This window comes from Otolemur garnettii, unplaced genomic scaffold (assembly GCF_000181295.1).
Source record: "Otolemur garnettii isolate 467f Iridium unplaced genomic scaffold, OtoGar3 scaffold00013, whole genome shotgun sequence".
NCBI classification, from domain to species: domain Eukaryota; kingdom Metazoa; phylum Chordata; class Mammalia; order Primates; family Galagidae; genus Otolemur; species Otolemur garnettii.
Window position 1 is genome coordinate 14260236 of NW_003852408.1, and position 6944 is coordinate 14267179.

General features: G+C 43.9%; 1 protein-coding gene across 1 annotated transcript in view; it reads right to left on the reverse strand.

Moving 5' to 3' along the window:
* The window catches only part of RUFY4 (RUN and FYVE domain containing 4), a 46318-nt gene that overhangs the window by 7539 nt on the left and 31835 nt on the right, over positions 1 to 6944 (reverse strand). The window lies entirely within an intron of this gene.

Consider the following 6944-nt stretch of genomic DNA (forward strand, 5'->3'; position numbering starts at 1 on the left):
TTAAAAATATGACTTTCCTAAAACTCTGTACCAGTTTTGGCCTTGGAACTTCTGCTCTATTCCTTTCCTTTTGTCTTTAGTGGTTTTGAAGAAGGTTCCAAGAAGTCTACTGGACTGGACATAAGCAGGTCCTCGCTTTTAACTCATGGCTCAGTTAGGAGGGTGTCATGAAGGTGGGTGGGTAATGGTAGGGGTCCCTGTGCTCCAGATGTGTGCACATGTGTGTGTGCAAGTGCCCTTGGGTGTGTGTTTGAGGGGAAAAGGCTTGTGAGCGGCTTGACAATGAATCAAGCAATTCATTGTTTTTTTTTTTTTGAGATGGAGTTTCACTATGTCACCCTGGGTAGAGTGCCATGGTGTCACAGCTCACAGCAAACTCAAACTCTTGGGCTTAAGCGATTTTCTTGCCTCTGCCTCCCAAGTAGCTGGGACTATAGGCACCCACCACAACGCCCTGCTATATTTTGGTTGCAGTTGTCATTGTTGTTTAGCAGGCCCGATCCGGGCTTGAACCTGCCAGCCTCAGTGTATGTGGCTGGTGCCCCACTCACTGAACTATAGGCGCAGAGCCCAAGCAATTCATTTTTAAAACATTGCCATTTAGCACGCTGCAGGGATAAAAGTTTGGTTGGTCATATAATTAAACCAGCACCAGTAGCCACTGACCTTCCAGAAAGGCTGGTCACTGCAGTCTTAAGAGTGTTCTGGTGTCTGGGCATGGATCAAGGCCATGTTTTTTCTTTTTTTTTAGAGACAGAGTCTCACTTTGTCACCCTCGGTAGAGTGCTGTGGCATCATAGCTCACAGCAACCTCCAGCTCTTGGGCTTAGGCAATTCTCTTGCCTCAGCCTCCTGGGTAGTTAGGACTGTAGGCGCCCACCTCAATGCCCGGTTATTTTTTGTTGCAGTTTGGCCAGGGCTGGGTTTGAACCTGCCACCCTTAGTATATGGGGCTGGCGCCCTACTCACTGAGCCACAGGTGCTGCTCCAAGGCCATGTTTTTACAAGGACCATTCTAGTCATCAGCCTCTTCATTTCTTAGCTGCTGACTTTAATTTTCCTGAACCACTTTCCTTGCCTAGTGATCCTGGATCCTTATGTGACCACTGGGATGCGTGTGTGTGTCTTTGTGGTGGGAAGGAACACTTAGTTAGCACTTACTGTGTGTGAGTGACTGTTCAGGTGCCAGGAATAGAACAGTGCCTAAGGCTCCTGTGGAAATTATAGTGAGTTTGGAGCAGTAGTCAAAACAAGTGATAGACTGATAAAATAATTAAACTCAGTGTTATGACAATAATTGAGGGCTTGAGGCAGATCAGAGAAAGTGTGCAGGGAAGCCTTCTCAGCAAGGTGACAAGTAAGCAGACCTAAAAGATGAGAAGTCAGACACGTGGAGCCAGGCAGGGCACATGCAAGGGTCTGCCAGGTGGAAATAGCTGGGTTGGTTTGAGGAACTGAAAGAAGACTAGTGAATCTGGATGGCCAAGTGGGGCAATGGGGATTCTGGAAGGCTGAAGAGGAGTGGGGATGGGTGGGGCCCGATCCGTTCTCCAGTGGCATAGGAGGAGTGAACTTTAATCTCAGTGCAATGAGAAGCCACTGGAGTGTTTAATCAGGGGGTGACAGTACTCCTAGTGCAGGAGGGGCTGTGGAACGAATTAGTATAATGAGCAACAGCTACATGCCAGGCACTGATCCTGGTGTTCGCCAGCCTGCTTCATGCAGTGTTCACAACATGTGAGACAGGTGATGTGATTCTCATTTTCTCAAGAGAGAAAAGTAGAGCCTCGGAGAGGGAGTGACACTTGCCCAGGGTCACACAGTTTGAGCAATGGAGGAAGCAGAAATCTGGGCGCAGGTCTGTTCAGCTTTTAACTTCTGCTTCCTCAAATCTCCATCCACCCAGGGACCCAATCACCAATGATTTCTGACACCAGTGCCAAGTGGGCAGCAAGTGGGAGAGAGGGAAGGATCCTGATAGCCCCTGTAGGCCTCAGAGGAGCTCAGTGCTGCTGTTCATGGGGTGGGGGAGATATAGTGTTGCCTAATTCCCCATTCCGAGGACCTCTGGTCTATGTCACTCCTAGTTTCTTTTGCTTGAAAGTCTTTCCCTGGGGCAGAGGAAACCCTCCTGCTGGGGCAGATGGCCCCACAGAGCATAGGTGTCGGGAGAAGAGTTAGTTACCACATCATCTCCTTTTGCAAATTGGAGGCCTGAGGCCCAGAGAGGAGAGGCCACTGTCTTAGGTGCTCACAGCCAGATAGCCATGAAATAGATGTTGGAAGTAAATCCCATGTTTCAGTCCAAGTTTATTTCCATAGCCCTGCAGGTCTGCCCTGGGTTGGCTACCACATGCCTATACCTTTAGCCCGGGCGTAGGAGCCTGCACTGACTGTCCCCCCTCAGTCTGTCCTCCAAACTACAGCCTGAATGAGCCCTTTGACCACAAGTGTCAGCCTGACTCACTCGCTCCACACCTGCCTCAGCCTTGTTTGGTGTGTAGAAGAATTCTAGAGACTCACTCGGCCTTCAGGGCCTCTGGCTACTAGTCTGCCCTAGCTCCCTTGTTCAGTCATTCCTGAAGCATCTGGCCTGCCTGTCTTTGAACCCACAGCTCTGGGCCTTTGTCTCTGCTATTCCCATGGCCAGCAGTGCCCCTCCCTGGATATTTGCACAGTCCAGTCTTCCATGTGGCTGGGATTTCTGCTCAACTGTCACCTCCTCAGAGAGGCCTTCTTGGACCCCAAGTCTGAATAAATCCGGTCTTTATCCCCTCACTGGCTTTATTTTTCTCCACAGCATCTGTTACTATCTGACATTGTATTTCTATTTGTTTATCTACTATCTGTCTCCCAGGTCATGTAAAGAAGACCATGCCTGTTTTGTTCCCAGTTGTACAGCGCTCCTCACTCCCCACCCTACTCAGGGCCAGACTAGAGGCAAGATAAATGCTGTCAACAGAATGAATGGGCCCTATGGCACTTCTGTTCACTGTGGCAAGCTGCCTGTCACCAGCTGGAGGCCTAGGGTCCCTTTTCCTAGAAGTGAGTGTTGTACTTAGTTCCCTGGATCCCAGGAGTCAGGAGAGCATGTTCTCGTCCCAGCATCGGGGATAGCTATTTCTTCCTATCCATATTCTGATGCTTCCCAAATCTATCTCCTGCCCATACTTCCTTCCTGAACCTCACACCCAACTGCTTGCTCAGCAGCCCCACTAGGTGTTCAAAGCTGAGATCCCGACAAACGTGCCCTCCCACAGCCTCCCCATGTCAGTTAACAGTGACTCAGTGACTCAGCTTGACCCTCGATCAGGTCAAAAACTTGGGGTATTCTTGACTTCTGTCTTTCTCTTACACCCCCATCTAACCCTTCTGGAAGCCCTACTTAGTAATTTATCCAAAATCCAACAGTTTCTCCTCCCTTCATTGCCTCCAGCCCAGTCTGAGGCTCCTTCACTCTCCCCGGCACAGAGCCACTGCCTCACGAGGCTCCTTGCATCTAGCTTGCTTATCGGTAGGCTAGCTCCACCGGGTCTTTTAAAATACAAGTCAGTCTGGAACAGGCTGATCTATATAGATAAAAAGTGGAGTGGAGGTTGCTTATGGCTGTGGATGGAATGGGGGTGACTGCTAATGCGTACAGAGTTTCTCATTAGGTTGATGAAAATGTTCTGAAATTGATTGTGATGATGGATGCACACTACTCTGTGAATATACTAAATATTTTGAATTGATAAATATTCTAAAAGCATATAAATTTATGTGTATGTTCAATATTAAAAATGCCTCAGATCATGTTGCTCCTCTGCTCAGAACTTTTTTGTTTTTAATGGCCGGGGCTGGGTTTGAACCCATCACCTCTGGTATATAGGGCTGACACCCTATTCCTTGAGCCACAGGTGCCACCCAGCTCAGAACTTTTAATAGAACCCATCTTATGCTAAGCCAAAACCAAGGTCCTTTCCATGATCCACTAGCCTTTCCCTAACTCGGCCCCCATTGCCCACCTGACCTTTTTCTACATTCTCTCCCCTCTTCACTCCACAGGGGACTAAATGGCCTCCCTGATGTTTAAGAACCTGCCATGTCCCTTTCCCTTCTGGGCTTTTGCTCTTGATGGTCCCTCTGACTGGAACATTTCTTCAATGGCTCACTCTTCACTTGGTAAAGTTTCAGGTCTTTACTCAAATAACATCTTTTCAGGGACAGCTTCCCTAGCTTTGTCATCTTATTTAAAATATCACCTGTGAGATCTATTCAGAATAACTGCCAACCAAGAATTCTGTATCTTGCAAAGGTAGGTTTCATACATGAACGAGAAATAAAGTCTTTCCCAGACAAATATAACACTAAGGCAATTTGTCACCACTAGCCCTGCTCCAAAGGAAATGCTTAAAAGTGCTTTATATGTGGAACAGTACGATTGATACCCACCAGTATAAAAACATCTGAAAGTTAGAGCTCACAACTCTTATAAAACAGTAACACAAGGGAGAAAACAAAGCAACGAGGTATCATTCAGTATGATAAATAGAACAGCATCTCAGATATCAATACTATAGGCAGTACCTGAGTTACAAACATCTGACTGACATATGATTCATAAACAGCGGCTATCACAGGTAATAGGTAAATGTACCTGTCCTAATTTATACACAAATTCTACTTAAGAACAGATCTACAGAACCTCTTTCGTTCATAACCCTGGAACTGCTTGTAACATCCATGGTAAATGGTCTTTTTGTTGTTTCCTTGTGCTATATATAAATAAAACAAAGAAAGTAAATGGTCTTAATGCTCTACTTAAGTGATACAGGAGGGCTGAACGAATGGAAAAACACAATCCAAATATATGCTATCTCCAAGAAACCCATATAAGTTGCAAAGATTCTCACAGACTTAAAGGTAAAGGGATGGAAAAAATATTCCGCCTGAATGGACGCCAACAGTGAGCAATAGTCTCAAATTAAATCAAATAGACTTTAACAATGGTACAAAGTATGAAGGTGGTAATTATATAATGATAAAGGGAGAAATTCAGCAAAAAGATATAATAATCTTATATATATTCACCTGTTGCTGAAGGATGCTTGTGTCAATGATGAAATTGAGATGTAAATAAAATACAATTTTTTTTGTATTGAACAACATTGATATCACAAGCTTCTTAAATCTATGGGATACAGAAAAAGCAGTGCTAAGGGGGCAGTTCATAACCTTAAATGCTTACATCAAAATAACAAAAAGATTGGGCGGTGCCCGTAGCTCAGTGAGTAGGGTGCCAGCCACATACACCCAGGCTGGCAGGTTTGAATCCGGCCCGGGCCAGGTAAACAACAATAAGAACTGCAACAAAAAAATAGCTGGGTGTTGTGGCAAGCGCCTGTAGTTCCAGCTACTTGGGAGGCTGAGACAAGAGAATCGCTTATGCCCAAGAATTTGAGGTTGCTATGAGCTGTGATGCCACAGCACTCTACTGAGGGTGACATGATGAGACTCTGTCTCAAAAAAAAAATGACAAAAAGATTACAAATTAATGATCTAATGTCACTTCAAGGAACTAGAACAAGAACAAACTAAACCCAAAGCTAGCAGAATATAGGAAATAACAAAGCTCTGAGCATAACTAAATGAAACAAATCCCTACCCCATAAATTACAAAGAATCAAGAAAACAAAAAGTAGGTTCTTTGAAAAGATAAACAAAATCAATAGACCAGTAGTTAAATTAATCAGAAAAAGAAGAAAAAGGACTCAAATAAGCTCAATAAGAAATGAAAAAGAAAACATTATAGCTGATACCACAGAAATACAAAATATCGTCTGTGACTACTATAAAAACTTCTTTGCATACAAATTAGAAAATATAGAGGAAATCTATAAATTTGTGTAAAAGCACAAGCTTCCAAGCTTTACTCTGAAAGACTAAGAAATCTTGAACAGATTAATAATGAGTAGCAAGATTGAACAAGCAATAAAAATCGCCCCTCCAAAAAAAGCTCAAGAACAGTTGGATTCACCGATGAATTCTGTCAGACACACAAAGAACCGGCACCGATTGTACCCAGACTGTTCCATGACATTAAGGGGGGGATCTTCCCTAACTCATTTTACAATGCCAATGTCATCCTGACAGCAAAGCCAGAAAAGGACGCAACAAATAAAGAAAATTACATGCCAGTATCCCTGATGAACATAGATGCAAAAATCCTCAACAAAACACAAGTAAACTGAATCCAATAGCACATCAAAAAGATAATTCAACACGATCAAGTGGATTTCATCCCAGGGATGCATGGAAGATTCAACATATTCAAATAAATAAAGAAAACATGGAGTGCATGGAGTTCTACTCAGACACAAAAAGGAATGAAACAATGTCTTTTGCAGCAATTTGAAAGGGCCTGGAGACCATTATCTGAAGTGAAGTATTTCAGGAATGGAAAAACAAACACCACATGTTCTCACTTATAAGTGGGAGCTAAAGGATGGTTACACATGGTCATAAAATGATGAAATGTCCCTTGTAAACTAAGAAGGGGTCAGAGACAAAAATCTACCTATTAATTACAATGTATAGTATTCTGTGAAGGGTGTACTGAAAGTCCTGACTTTCAGCATGATAAAATTCATCCATGTAACAAAAAAAATCTGTTTCCCCCCAATTAAAAAAAAATTGACAAATAGGTCTATATAAGACTAAAAAGTTTCTGCCTAGCAAGGGAAACAATCAACATTGTGAAGTGACAATCTGTAGAATGGAACTGTACATCCAACAGGGGATTAATGTCCCGAATATACAAGGAACTCAACAACAAAAAAACTGAATAATCCCATTAAGAAATGGACAAAAGGCTCGGCGCCTGTGGCTCAAGCAGCTAAGGCGCCAGCCACATACACCTAAGGTGGTGGGTTCGAATCCCCAGCCTGGGCCCGCCAAACAAC